Source organism: Pezoporus wallicus, unplaced genomic scaffold, assembly GCF_028554395.1.
Source record: "Pezoporus wallicus isolate ANWC-B61680 ecotype Strahan unplaced genomic scaffold, APGP_CSIRO_Pwel_v1 contig_3952, whole genome shotgun sequence".
In the NCBI taxonomy this organism is placed as follows: domain Eukaryota; kingdom Metazoa; phylum Chordata; class Aves; order Psittaciformes; family Psittacidae; genus Pezoporus; species Pezoporus wallicus.
Window position 1 is genome coordinate 1,468,171 of NW_026635034.1, and position 14,456 is coordinate 1,482,626.

At 40.5% G+C, this 14,456-nt stretch overlaps 1 long non-coding RNA gene across 3 annotated transcripts in view; it reads left to right on the forward strand.

Annotated features, from left to right (window-relative positions):
* Positions 1-1,212: 1,212 nt before the first annotated feature.
* Positions 1,213-14,456, forward strand: part of LOC130603677 (uncharacterized) — a 92,761-nt gene continuing 79,517 nt past the window's right edge. For 2 of the 3 annotated variants that reach the window (XR_008973255.1, XR_008973241.1), the window contains exons 1-2: positions 1,213-1,439; positions 2,812-2,912. This is a non-coding gene — a long non-coding RNA (uncharacterized LOC130603677). Of the gene's footprint in view, positions 1,440-2,811; positions 2,913-3,483; positions 3,619-14,456 lie in introns of those variants that run through there. The other variant, XR_008973250.1, reaches the window with a different exon arrangement.

Sequence of the window (14,456 nt, forward strand, 5' to 3'; positions counted from 1 at the left end):
ATGCTCTTCAAGTAATCACTAAAGCACATGCTAACTTGCTGTCATACATCAGATGAAAACATCCTTCAATGCTATCTGGCCAGAATTATAAGCTGAAAATACAATAAGCTGTGGGAAAATTAAGAGTTTGGGGGAAGTAAGGATTTCAGGATGTGCTAGCAGTGTTATAACATTTTCATCTGGGATTTGTAAGAGTGAGATTTATACAATCATGTTGTCTATCTACCTTTAATAACTCTTAAACTTGGACAGTATCAACCACACTTAGCAGAAGGATGGGCACTGCTGGATTAAATGTGGGTCTGTGGGCACAAGCACAAAATCCTCAGTTTATGCAGTCCCTGAAGTGCATCTAGTGCTCGAGTCTGCATGGCACCCAGGTGGCTGGAATTGCTCACTATGGAGACAAGCATCACCCTGCTTTTAGCCACATGAGAACCCACGCTGCAGAAAGGTCAACATATCATGTTTTAGAAGTTCCACTTCCCAGGGAACTGCTGGCTTATTTGTTTTTGATCATAAGGGGATGAATTTCTGAGCCCTTTGAAGGTGAAGGGAACTTGGTGTTGCTTCCTATGGAGCTAGGATCATACCCTGTTACACAAAGTGTGGGGACAGAAAATATTTGTTTCTTTTGTTAACAGGGAAAAACAAAGCAAACTGAGAGCAACAGTCTTTGGGGCTGCTAAAGAATGTGCCAGGCTCTGGTAGCTTTTTATATGTTTGTACATCTGAGACTTGCATTTTCATGCTCTTGTGTGTGCCCAGATTTTGGTGCTTGCACATGCGCTGATTAAAGAACAACTCCGAACAATGCTCTTTAATTTAACGATCTTAATAAGCACATGGGGGAAGTGTCTTTACTGTATAGACACAGACAATGCTACATGCTTCAACATGAAACATAATTAGGGTGTGCAGTTAAATAAAGGGGTGAGGGGGAAGGGGACATTTCTTTAAAAATGAGAGCAGAGGTGACTTCCAACAAAACTTCAAAACCAGCTTGGCTAACAATGAACATAGCCCCATTCTTTTTAATCATCAACAAAATCTATCACACATGTTCTTTCAAGTAAAGTTTATTAGAAAGAAATTGCTACTAGAGAACCACATGTGAGCTCTGACTTGGCAAGGTCAGGCCAGGGCAATAAACCCTTGAACTTTACAAATATGCAAAGCTGACATAAATAACAAATTAAACCCAGCCAGGTGTAGAGCTGCAGTGAGCTGTTTGCCAGAAAGATTCAAACTCTGCCCGGCGTGACCTCTGTTAGCTCGTGTGGAGAGTGGGGGCTTATCTCCTCGGCTTCTTGTCCTTTAGGGTTCATACCTGTGGGCTCAGGTCACCCTCTTCTCATTAGCTTAGAAAAATTATATCACTTCATTAGAGGTGTTTGTTCAGCTTCTGAGTGTCCTCAGGCGTTTGGATGCTTTGCTGGGTGAGTGCTGATTTTGTCAGAGCTGGAGACTGGGTGGTTTGGGTCTTCTTTGAGGGATTAGTCTGGGATCAAGAGAGTGTGGAGATGCAGGATTTGGTGAGATAAGATGGGAAAAAGAGGGCTGGGGTCTTTGACCGCTGTACAGGGTGATGTTATACCCCAGACTGTTGAAGTCTGGAAAGTAGTAAACATAGATGGACCACAAGCTGGTTCTGTGAGCCTGAGAGCTGCTGCTTGAGTAGCTCACAGAATAGCACAACACCCCGCTGCTATTTTGGATGAAGCTCTAAGAGGTGTTTTAGGAAAAAGAGCTGATCCTTGCACCAGTTTTAGCCATATCTGTTGCAGCTTCCCTGGGCAATCAGGACTTTATTAGAGGTGCAATTCTCACTGTAATCAATCATTGTATCATTCTGAGCATCACTGCCAGATTTCTAGAGGCATCCAGCAGCAGATACACCATCTCAGTGGGGTTTTCAAATGTCTCTTAAGCACATTAAGCACCTAACTTCCACCGAATGCTCAAGGGGTTTTTAAAATCCCACTATATGTCTCTCTGCATCTTGCTCTTAAACAAGTGCTTAATTTTAAGTGCAGGTAGTTTCATTGATGTGTATAGCTCTACTTGTGTGGTTAAAGTTAAACATGTGCTTAAGCGTACAGTTAAACTGTGGCTGGAATGGGTGGGGGAGGAATTTGATGCAAACATACGGTGCTTTAAATATAAATGTTTTACTGGTGCACCTTGATTTTTGGATACTAGTCTGAGGCAGAAGCAGTGCAAAAGAAATGTCTCTTTGACTTGAAAATTAAAGGAATCTGTACAAAAATGGAATAATATGACACACTGGGATATGAGGTTCTGCAGAATCCCTTTACAAGTGTAACTAGGCTTTACAATGTCTTTGCCATAATTGTTTTGTCTTTTTTATTACGTGCAAATCTAGACCTCTTACAAAATCACTTGCCCTGAGAAGCAATGTTCTGTAGTGACTACTAAGCTGTAGGGTCATCTTGAAAAACGGATTTCACCTTTCTGTGCTTCTATTTCCCTCCCACTGCCTTTACTATTTATATTATAGGAACTCTGGGGCAGGGATGGTCTCTGCGTTTGCATAGCTCTCTCTCTTTAATGATGGTGTCTCTCTGCTGGGACCACTCAGTGCTGTCGTTAGTAAAACCTAGTGACTTCCTTGCACAATGAAAACAACAGTAGGAATAAGTAATCAGGGGAAAAAAGACCCCTCTTTCCTAGCTACTTCAGGTTTTAGTTTTGTCTCTGAGTTACAGGTTAGGTCTCTTCAACACATGAGGTTTATATAGACTTGTTAAAGAGATCTGTCCTGATAAATGGGTCGGATGCTTTTTATAGAGATCTCCACTGGGTCCACTCCATCATAATGAAGCTTCAACACAGGCCTCCACAGAGCTCCAAGAGAGAAATCCAGGAAGGAGAAAGTGAAGGGAGATTGGGTGAGTTTACACTATGTGTTAAGTGGAAGAGCTGCAAAGAGGTTGGGAGACTTGTCATGACATGCAATTAAAGGCTCCTCTGGGAGTGTCTGTATAAACTCTGCATATAGCAGAAAGAAAACAGACAGCTGACAGTTGCACTGTGAAGTCTTAGAAGAATATACAGTGTTCACTGCTGACACTCAAAGGCAATTTCGCTGAGTTCTGTGAAGTCTAAACACTCTTACTTGGAGTTAAGGACGATTTCTGTCAAAGAAGAGCTTGAATTTCTATTCTAGTTGTTATAAGTTATCTTCTAGGAACCTCTCTTGAACTGAACTTGACATATACTTTGTTTTAGTTATGTTTCCATCTGATGAAAGCCCTTGCAAGAGCTTTTTTGCCTTTGCTATTGATTGTGGCTGGAGCGTGTGACAGGTATCCCATCTGCCCTGTTCCTATTCAGATAACATTCTGTGACTCTTGGGCAGGGATTTTGTTGTGCGTCTCAGATTTTTCTACCCAGATTATCTGTGTGTGGCACATCCAGGAGCGAAAATGGGGAGATGCAGGGAAAAAATAAGTTCTGCAGGACTTTGAGTACAAGGGAGCAAATAAATCTTGCCTGGAAGGTCCCAGTCCTTCAGTACCTTGAGAACTGTGTTGATGGTTGAGGCTGCTGGAAAGATGAGAAGAAAATTCTGATCTACCAACTCCTTTGGCCACCTTTTCCTTTGCAGTGTTGGGAAAGCTGAATGAGGGTCTGAGCTGGTTTGACTACTTGACATACGTAATTAGAAGGAAATCTCCACAGGTCTGCTGTGGAACTTGTGGTCAAAATGAAAAATAACTTGGCATAGTCAGTGGGGACAGAAATCCAAACCTCTATCAATCTCATTTAAAGTGAGAGCTTTAACCTATGTTTCTCTTAGTGACATGGGTGAGATTCTCAAGCAACAGGCTGTTGGCTATTTTGGTAAAAGCCCACATTAAACATGATGTTTCAATTGGTCAGTATTGCAAGGTGGCTTCTATTTACTCCAGGAAGATCTTTGATCTGTGTCAGGTAGCCTGTTGTTCTTCTGATTCCTATAGTTACCAGAACAAAAGGGAGGAAGTCACTGACCCAAAGAAGTAGACAAAGAAATTGCCATTTCTTTGACTTCTTTTATCAGGTCCTTTATAAAAAAGGAAGCAAGATGTAGAGAACCTGAGCATCATTCACATCATCAGAGACGTTATCAAAAAATATTCTGGCTATTTGTTTTTGGGATGGGATGACTTTACTATACAAATACCTTAGAAGTCTTCTAGAAGAAACTCAAAGAGATTTTAATTTCCTTCTAGATATAGGGGAATGGCAGATGAGAAGCAAACAACTTGGAATCCATCAGAGAATTTAGAGTGCAAATTTAATTTATACAGGAAGACTGTGGTGTTGGGAAATATAGAAAACTCTAAGTTTTGATGGTTGGACCAGGCTCAGAGCCTAAAGGCATATATCACTGAAGAGTATTAAATATTTAAAAGAAGGTTTATTTAGAGTCCTCAAAACTGACAGGATCTTAAATACAAGATCATATGGCAAGAAAGCTCAACATCATTCTTGTCAGGGTGAATTAACTGTGGTGCATAGCCCTGTATAAATAAGCAGCCATGGAAATTCCCAGCTTCATTTAAAGTCCCCAACCCCAAAATCCTCTCCACTCAGAGGATGAAAGAATATAGGCCGGGGTAGAAAGAAAGACTCAAGCCCTCTGAGCAATTTTATCAACACATATTTCTCAGGTAACTCCTCAATTATTTTAACAGCAGAATACAGAAGGGTTGTATTTCAAGGTGTCCATTGTTTATTGCCAAGTACAACTGGCATTGGTTGAAATGAATGACATTTATAATGCATTTTGTGATACAATTTCTCAGTTAAATCTTTCCCTTCTAGTTGTTTCTTTGAGCTTTTGGGGAAGTGCTACTCCTCAGGGGAGGAAGATGTTATTGTAAGGAGATTCAGTCAGGCTGTACCTGACTCATTGAGAGTATTCATCTGTATCTTTTTCAATCCTTTTCACTACTGCATCCTCCTGCCTCAAAAAATGGCTCCTCTTGCTTAGACTGCTGAAATTTATGGCAACACAGAAAATAGTTTGGCCTAGTAAATTATGATGATCTGCACGTTGGTCATGCTGGTTTAAAGGACATGGGACTCCCCTAGAGAAGTGGTAGACTCTGAAAGGAGCCTTAACCAAAAGCCATGGTGGTGTACATGTTGTGTTATGGCAATGTGGACCCCGTCTTATCTTGTTTATGCATCGTAACGTGTCTTGAGAGCATTTGCCATGCCAAAAATTCTCCTTCCTAAGTTACAGCAGAGAGCTGCCAGCATGGTATTTGTACTGCCGTGGAAGCCTTCCTCCAGAAGGTCAGTGGGGGAGTGTAATCAGTTTAGAACTGTATGTTGTAACTTACTTGAATGAAAGATTTTTTTTCTAAAGGTGACATTAAGATGAAATATTTAAGATAAACCAGAAGATTTGACTGGAAATTCGCAATGTCCCTCTGAAACAGTCCACGCTGATTTAGTGATCTTCCATTTTCAATTTATGAGCTGAGACCAGAGTATACCACTGGAGGATGAGAATAGAGTAGTCATATTAGAGCCAGCTCATATATCCTGCAGACAGACTTTGGAAGAATTGGAAAGTATAATAAAGTGCTTGTCCCTTTAAGACACTGCTTGGCTCCTTGCCAGTTTAGATCCTGGAGCATTAGATATTTTAAAAGCCCTTAAAACTGTCTCTTTTCTTCTTTTTTCCTTTTTTTCTTTTTCTGTTTTTTTTTTTCCCCTCTCGTTGTCTGAGGTTTTCACCTTTTAACAATGAAGAAACAATGGTAGCAGCATCCTTTGCTTTAGGGAGGGATGAATTCTGTTCCCCATCACATTGTTTTAAATATGAGATAACACTTTTGAAGGCAAAACATGTTTATGGCATATATAAGAGCGAGAAAGCATATCTTGTTTTAAAAAGCAGATTCTTGGTTTTCCATAGGAGCAGTAACACTGGGATACACAAAGGCACCCAGGTACTTTTCAAGTGTATAAATACTGCCAGGGCACTGCAGTGACCTTTGGTCTCTGACATTTTCAGCTAATGGTCACCGTATGTGGCAAAAAAGCTGACCCTGCAATTACTGTGGGACCTGACTGGAGGCTTGGATGTCTCCTTGGAGGGCAGCCACCTTATCAGTGAGCTCAGTGACCCATGGGTCAAATGCACAAGTACCAATGTGGGCTCTACTGCAGCACCCAGTGTAATGCACTCGATGAGGCTGCTCCTCCCAGGAAGAGTCAGAGGGCTTTAAAGATGTCACAGTTACTCTGGAAGTATTTCTAAAGTGAATTCTGTTTAAAACCAACCCCTCTGCTAAGGGCTTAAATGGCTAACTCTAGGATTTTATTTGAAGATACTGTCACGAGATGTTTTTTGGAGGGCTCTGTTTTGGCTGAGCTCTGCAATATAGTTTGATGCAAGATAGAAGGAATTTGGGAAAAAAATGGAAATGCGGTGTGGGGCAAGAATAAGCACAAAGAAAAATAATAGGCCATCAACCTGGGTTCATCTCCTGAACAATACAGAATAGAAGGACACAGGGGGGTCTTTTTGTGTCATAGCAGATGAACGGAAACTTGAGATTCACTCCACTATTTGCTGTTCTTCAGCCCTAACTTTTCTTCTGGTTTGGACTTGGGCAGAGATCCCTTTCAATTTTAGGCAGCAATTTCTTCTCATGCAGTGGGGAAATAAAGCCTGCTGCAAGACTTCTTTAAGGGAGGATACAATGTTCCTTTCCTCTCTTCCTGGAGATTATAAGATAATGCATCTGGAACAACATTAGCTCATCCAGGTTTGTGGTTTTATTTTTGATAATCAAATCCCAGCAATCTCTTTCTCCATCTGCCTGAGCATGTTTTTGGGTAAGGGGTAGATGTCAGCTACCACACATGGCTGTGGTCAGCTATTGTGAGATCTTCTAAACATGAACAGAAAAGTTCCGTCTTCTAAGTTATATCTAAACATTCCTTTTTCTCTTGTGCTGTATTTTCTTTCTGCAGCTGAGAGAGTTATGGTAGTTCAGGCCAAGAGAACATGTTTATTTCTCCTTTGGTAGTGTTTACTCAGCAGACTCCCAAACTTGGGTTCAGGCTGCATTTACTCTCAAATGAGAATTATTTTGATGGCCTCAGCCTTATTCGATATATTGCAGTGTCTATTTGTGTCAAGAGCTAGCATTAAGTCATTGTCTGTCTGGATTAAGTGTTAAGGGTACAATGAAGAGTCTGTGGACATCTTGTTAGGAGACAGCTGGCCAAATCAAAGTAGGCTTTCTTCGGAGTCTCAGCAACATCTGCATTCCTAAACAACGAAAGTATTTCTTACAAAACCAAGTGGGTTTTCTGTTAAGTTTAGCCTAGAAGTGAGATAATTATAGGAAAAAAGCTGAAACTCATCTTAGGAGCTTTTAGGAGCTTATGACACTTTGTTTGGCCTTTTGTGAAGGCTATTAGTCATTTATCCCCTTTCAGCAGCTGAGCACTGGTGTGCAACATCTGTGCTGTGCTTCACCTTAGAGCTTCCTCGGGATCAGGGCAGCAGAGATGGAGTAGGTCTTCTTCCTTCTAGCATCAGCCTCCTGTCTTGGATGTCTGACTAGCTCTAGTTCACAAGGTTTTGCGTTTTGTCAATGAGAACATCACATTTTTAGTGACTTATGCAAAAGTCTTTTTCTTATAATGTAAATTCTATAATGTTAAGTCTTTCTAACAACATCTCTGATTATTGATCGTACATCTAATAAACACATCCATAAAAGACAGTAGTTTTAATTACACTCATATAAATCATGAAGAGACATGAGGTTTGTGTTATCTTTTTCATTAGTCACGATGCTCCAATTTTTAAACTTATCTGGACCTGTATGTCAATAGAACAGTTTTATGAAGCAGGGCATCTTCTTCTAAAACCCCTTCAAGTTAAGACAGTCCTGTGGAAGACTTTCTCAGTACAGTTTTCACGTTGTCCAAATTATCCCCAAGCGTATTTACTCTTAAAAGATTTCTAAGGCAGCAAAAAATCCATTCTTTTTTTGTCTCCTAATGAGACTAGATTTTGTTACTGTTTAAGAATCATTAAAAAAAAAAGTGTTTTCTTCAGTAAATCAACTAAATTTCAAAGTTTTATTTTTATCACTATGAAGCATTGGTTCTCTCATTTCAAATGCTGTTTGGAATGAAGATTACTTAAATTGATCATCAGAAGCTGCCTGCATTCACTGTGGTGGTAGAAAAATTCCAGCTTATTTTGTTCAACTTGTTTTCCATTGTAAGTTGTACAGGTCCATGAGATGATGATAAGCAGACTGGGAAGGGATCTGAACAAATTGCCCTGCATTTTAGCCCTCAATTATACAAGGTGATCTTATGAAAACAAGAAGTGAAGTCTTGAAAGGTCTCTGAATAGCAATGGGAAATAACTCATGCCAGATTGCTCCTTGTTAGTACCAAAGAGAGACTCCTATAGATTGGCTAATATAGAGAGCTGATGCACATCCTTTACCCTTAAAGAAGTTTCTTTGGTTTTCCAAACTAATCAAAACAGGTGAGCTAGGAGTCTAAATGCCAGAGGTAGTCAGTAAGAATAAAGCATTTGAGTCATGAAACGTTCCAAAATGCCCTGATGGTGCAGTGAATCCTGACTATGTAGCAAAAACATCAACCAAGCAAATGAAAGGTCTTCCACGTTATGAAGTCTGTTATCATTCCAAGGATGAAACCAGAGAAATCAGAGTGACTTCATGACAATTCATCTGGTAGCTTGACTGTCATAATAACTGCTTTATAAACTACAGGAAGTTGTGCCACAGGGCCTTTGCATGTCAGATATGTAAAAGAATGGAAAGATACCCTAGTAAGTTGTTATAATAATATTGTTCATTCACAAAGATTTTCAGCAAGTCTATAGATGTAGCAAAGTGAAAAACAGAAAATGTCTGTTTAAACTTATCTACCTCTGCAAATAAAGGCTAGTAGTTAAATTACTCCATTTTAAGGCAACCACCAGTTGAGGTTTGGTTTCTGTCAAGTTAGCTCTTTGCTCAGTGAAAACACATGGTTGCTGTTTGGGTGGCTGTAATAGTTTGGGTACCTGCACAACTGAATCATTTTGCAAATTGGTGCATATTCATGAAGGGTAGCACAAATGGTTTAAAATGGAATCTGGAAGTGGGTTTTTTTTTCATCATTTACTTTGTGCCACAAGTCATTGTACAGTTTATATAGCTTCAGTCAGTTCTGGACTAACATCATCACCCTGCAGCTCGGTGGACTCCCACATGCTCAGGCAGTGACCAGAATAGTGATCTCCAAATATTCCTTGAGAGAAGCATTTGCAAAGAGTTGTAAGCTGCCACTTAATCATATAGGCTGTTAGCAAATATTTACGGTTAACAAAGGCACTGACAGGATGCTGGATTGATTCACAAATGCATTTTGGCAGAGAAAAAATGATCCAAATACTGAATAAGTAATATTTGAAGGGAATAATTGGAACTTTTCTGTAGGCAAGCTATATTTGAAAACCACATCTTCTCAGCCAAAGTGTCTTTGGAAGTATGAGATGATGTTCAGTTTTACCCCCACCAGCACAAGACCCTATATAATTTAAGAACATGAAGAATGGTTTAAATTAAAGGTGAATTTGCTCAAGATGAGGAGGACTTCACAATATTTCACTAGAGGTTCTCAAGTAGGGCAGAAGATCCCAAAGAATGAATTAATGCAAGGGGACTTGCTGTTTTCCTTTCTGTAAGTAATGTTACTCCTCCGTCGGCACAGTTCCTGCTCTGCTGGCTCATTCCTGCCTCAGGGGAAGGACATTATTTACTAAATCTCTTTTGGGTTTTAAAGAGGAGGTTTCACATTGAAATACTCGTTTGAGCCAACCCAGCAGAACTTGTGAGATCTGACAGCAGCAGAGGAGAGGCAGCGGTAGACCAGAATGGCTGCCCTCAAAAAATGGGAGATAAATATTACAACTGAAAGGAAACCTCACTTCCTGCACTTGTGTGCTTTGTTAATATGTAACATGCACATATTATAACTACTTGGTGACAGACTCAAACCCCCTCCGGCTTTTGGGATTCTGTTCAGTATTTTTAATCATAATTTAGGTGCGAGGGTTAGGATTAACAGCAGGCAAACATTAACTATGGCCGTTGGACCTCAATGAGCCTACCAAAATTGCAGAGTGGGTTAGCCAAGAGAACAGTCATTGGGGAAAAATGAAACTCAGATGTACTGAAAATGTGAAAGAAAATTGCAAGCAGCACAGGGAAGGAAGTTGATTGGACAAAATAGGGAACCTTTGCAGCTCTTGATAGGAAAGGTGAAATTCAGTGAGAAAAAGCAATAGAAAGAAGGAATGGGAGAAAACCAGGAAATAATGATATGTCAAAAGGATGCTTATTCTCTACAAAGAGGGCTCTGAACCCACGAAACAAGGAAAGAATGAATATTACTGTTTCTTGGCTTTGGTGATTTGCACTATGGCAATGGAATAATACTCGGGGATACATGGGAAAGTTATGCTGATGTGATGTGGGTAGGTCCAAAAGATGGCTAAGCAGGGTGAACAGAAGGAATGTAGGACAGCTGTATGTTATTTGCTAAAGAAAAAGAAGTTATTGCTGCTTTGCCAGGTGGGTTGAGGCAGAAATCTCATACCTCTATGAAAAAAGTAATACCAGATCCCAAGGGCTGGCTACATGGAAATCGCTATCCACAGCATTCATTAGGCCATTTGCCTCTATAAAGATCAGACAAATTTATGTTGAGCTAGGTCACATGAGGCCAAAACCTCACCTGCTTCAGGCTTTCAGGACTGTACTTCAATGACAATTTAGGATCTAATGGAAGGCCAGGAAAAGGGTCACTTTGTATCTGGAATATACTAGTATCTAACACTGAAATGATGTAATATATCTGATTGCACATTATGTATAAATCAGGGCAGCTCTTAGTAGAAGGACCATATGTTCTTCACACCAGCGGACATATACACAGATTCCTGGGACTACCTGCCCAGGTTAAGGCAGTCTGACTCTTTTTCTCCCTTCCCCAAAAGCTTGGCCACAGTGCTACATTCAAGCTGGCCTTAAGAAAACAACCAACAATAGCAACCACGACAAAAAAAGCCCCAAAGACAGCATTGCTGCCATAAAGCTCAGTGCTGGCATTCTTTAGGAACTGGTGGGGGTGTGTGGGGTGTGTGTGTTGCTGCATTCCCCTGGAATGTGGCGAATGGCTTGTAAATTAGAGTCCCTAATGAAACCGCACTGGTGTCCAACTGCAGCAATCATCTGGTTAAAATCAGGCAGTAATTCCACTAATTTTACTGCCCTTCTCCCAGCCCTCAACGCCTCATTTAGGAAAAAATGTTTATGTTCCCCTCAAAACACCTGCATTTTAACTCGGGTCCCCAAAGCAATTATTTTTATTTTATTTTATTTTTAAGACTTTCTGTTGTGAAATGCACCATCCCTCTCTTTTCTGAACTGAAGCACAGGAATGCCCTGGGATTCCCAGTATTCAGACGTTTAACTAGCACTGTTTTTCATACCCACTTCACAAGCTTTGCCATCCTATATATTTTTCCGCCCACAGCTGCTGTCCAGAAGTGTTTGGGATATATTTTTCTCTCCCCTTCTCTCAGTAAATGATGAAAAACTACGTAGAGCTGTTTACATTGTGACTAAGGAAGTTAAGGTTGATGGAGGTGATAGTGACTGACACTTATCCAATTTCAGGCTTTCCTAAACGTCTGTGGCTCTTATCATGATTTAGTCTCTACCAGACCTTGTAGACATTAAACAACAAGAATGAGCACTATTCTCGCTCAGAAAAAGAAACATTATATAGTGAATGCTGGAACAGTACCATGATGTGCTGTGAGATCTTACCATCTGCTATTCCATTAGGGTGAGTTATTCATTTTGTCTCCTTGGTTTCATGTTCATTTAAAGCTTTGATAGATTATGACTACAGATCTCCTTCAAAAGTTGTAAGCAGATATCCCCAGGCCGCGATGATACCGTTTTTTGAAGCACAGGCATCCCAGACAAGGGAAATGGGATTCCTATAAACAGTCAAATGTCTTCCTTTCCCTTCAGTCCTCACAATGCAGAAATATTTGGCCTGCCAGCAAATTCTGAGAGAAAATAAATAAATATGGAGCACACCCATTCCCCAACCATCTGTGAATATCCCCATCCAGTTTGCTGAATTGCCACAGTCCTTTTAATCAGAGCAAAGCTTCAGCCAGGCCAAGGTGTGCCAGTGCTGCGGTGCAGATCATCTGCTCGTGGCTCCTCAGTACAATAAAGCCAAAGTAGGCAAAACTGGGTATGGCATCAAATTCTCACCCTGTTTCACCTCGGAGAACAAAGAATCAAGGGTATGCAAGGTATTGTAGCTACCCATATGACTGTTTTTTGGGGTTATAACTGGGTGGAATGGGAATTTTCCATACTACGAAAATTTCAGGGGGAACAGTAATTTATTACAGTTAAAAATTAAGCTTTCTTTTACCTAGCAAGGAAAATGCTGGCCATGATGATTTCTGAAGCAGCAGCTCAGGAAAAGCTGTATCTTGAAGCATTCAACTCAAATGTGGGGCATCATCTCCCAGATTCTACTTTCTTGCTTTCACACCAGTGTAGCACGTTCTTGCTGTTAGTAAAGCTGCAGTCAAACAGGCTTAATGAAGAAGGGAAAGAGTGGTTTGTTTTGGTTTCTGGATCCTCCCAATAGAGAAGATATTTAGAAACCTTTGCCCCCCACCAGACACCAAAACAGCAGCACAACACCAGAAAACTGTTTTCTTGTGCTACTGCTGCTGCTTAGATAATCTAGTTATTGTGGACACATAGCAAAATGTTTAAGTGGGAAGACAATGTGCTGAATGCAGTTAAGGGCTGATGGAGACCCAGGGATCCAGCATCCTACAAGTATGCAGAGAAGCTCTGCAACCCCTTAAGGAGGGACCTTGTCCTTTTCTTGCTGAGTTGAAAGGTAAAAGGAGAAGCTGGTTATCCATTGAAGGGTGAAGCCCACAATGAGGTGAGGGAAACAGAACAAACCCAACTCCTTCCCACACCTGGTCACAAGAGGAGATTGAGGAAAAAGAGAAAGGCCTATTGACAGCACCCAGAACACTGGTGGGGGGGAGGCAGTAGCTCAGAAAAACCAGCACAACCAGGCCCATGCTTAATCTCAAACTTCAAAGCAGAAAATTCCTCAGAGCTAATAGGTCCCAAATCAAAATATGGTCAGGTATGGAACATATGGTCACCACAGCATCCTGGAGGCTGTGAGAGGTGAAAGCTTACAAAAGCAACTGGGATTCTTCCTCTTCCTTTTTTTTTTTCCTCTTCCTGCCTGCTTTCTTTAAGCCTTTGTTTTGTCCTCACTGCATCTGAACTCCCTTGGACTTGATGGTGCAGGCCTACAGCTGAGCAGGATATACAAATGTAATCCCAATAACAAACGGGAATGAAGGAAATATCATATTGAACACTGTATCACATCCAGTTTTAATTAAAATTATCACAAGCAGATTTATGTTCAGTATAACTTTTCCTGCTGTTTCCAGGTTGTATTTATCTTCCAATTTGATTGTTTTTCTGTGCCGTTTATGAAAGCTGCCTCCCAACCAGAGATAATGCTGCATTTTAACACTTTAGCTGGGTTTGTACTTTCAATGAGCTTTCTGCTTTTTGAATTTTTACTTGATTTGACATCTCTCTGAGAGCTGGCAGAAGCAATGTGTAGCTTGATGGTTTAAAATGTGCAGTCGTTGGAAGGTAGGGAAGCTGCCTTTCTTCAGCTGACTGCTATTATGAACTCACTGCTGGGACTGAGACTCCAAATCAGCAAATAACATCCCATTAAGGTCAAAGAGCCTGTTGAATAGTGTGGTGTCTGTATGAGAAAAAGGAAGGTAGGGGAGCTTCCTGCCTAAGGTGCTAAAGAAAACCTATTTGAAGGTCTAAGCTTTGAATTTTTTTGGGGGAATATTCTTTTAATTTGAATGAACTCAAATCTTCACACTCCTGTTATTTCTTCTGATGTTTAGCTAAAATATAACAGAAGTGATAACGGCTTCCTTTTACCTCTGAGATTTGTAGTTGGCTGAGTCATTAATAATCTCCTAATTTCTATGTTTTCCTTTCTTTTTGTCTTCAGGGATCTCTTGAAGCTAAATAAGAAAAAGGGTATTTTACTGGGAGCCCTTTTTGCAGTTTGACAGGTGAGAAGTAGAGAAAGGAACTGGTTTTCGTAAGGGAACGGCACAGCTAAAATTAAAAGTAGGACTTGGCTCTTAACAACTCTGAATTACTAGACAATTTGAAACCCACATTTCACTGCTTGACTTTTTTGCTTGGAGAAGTCAAACCAGAACCCCAAACACATCCATTCTCAAACCTTGGGAGATTTCACATCCTGATCGGAGC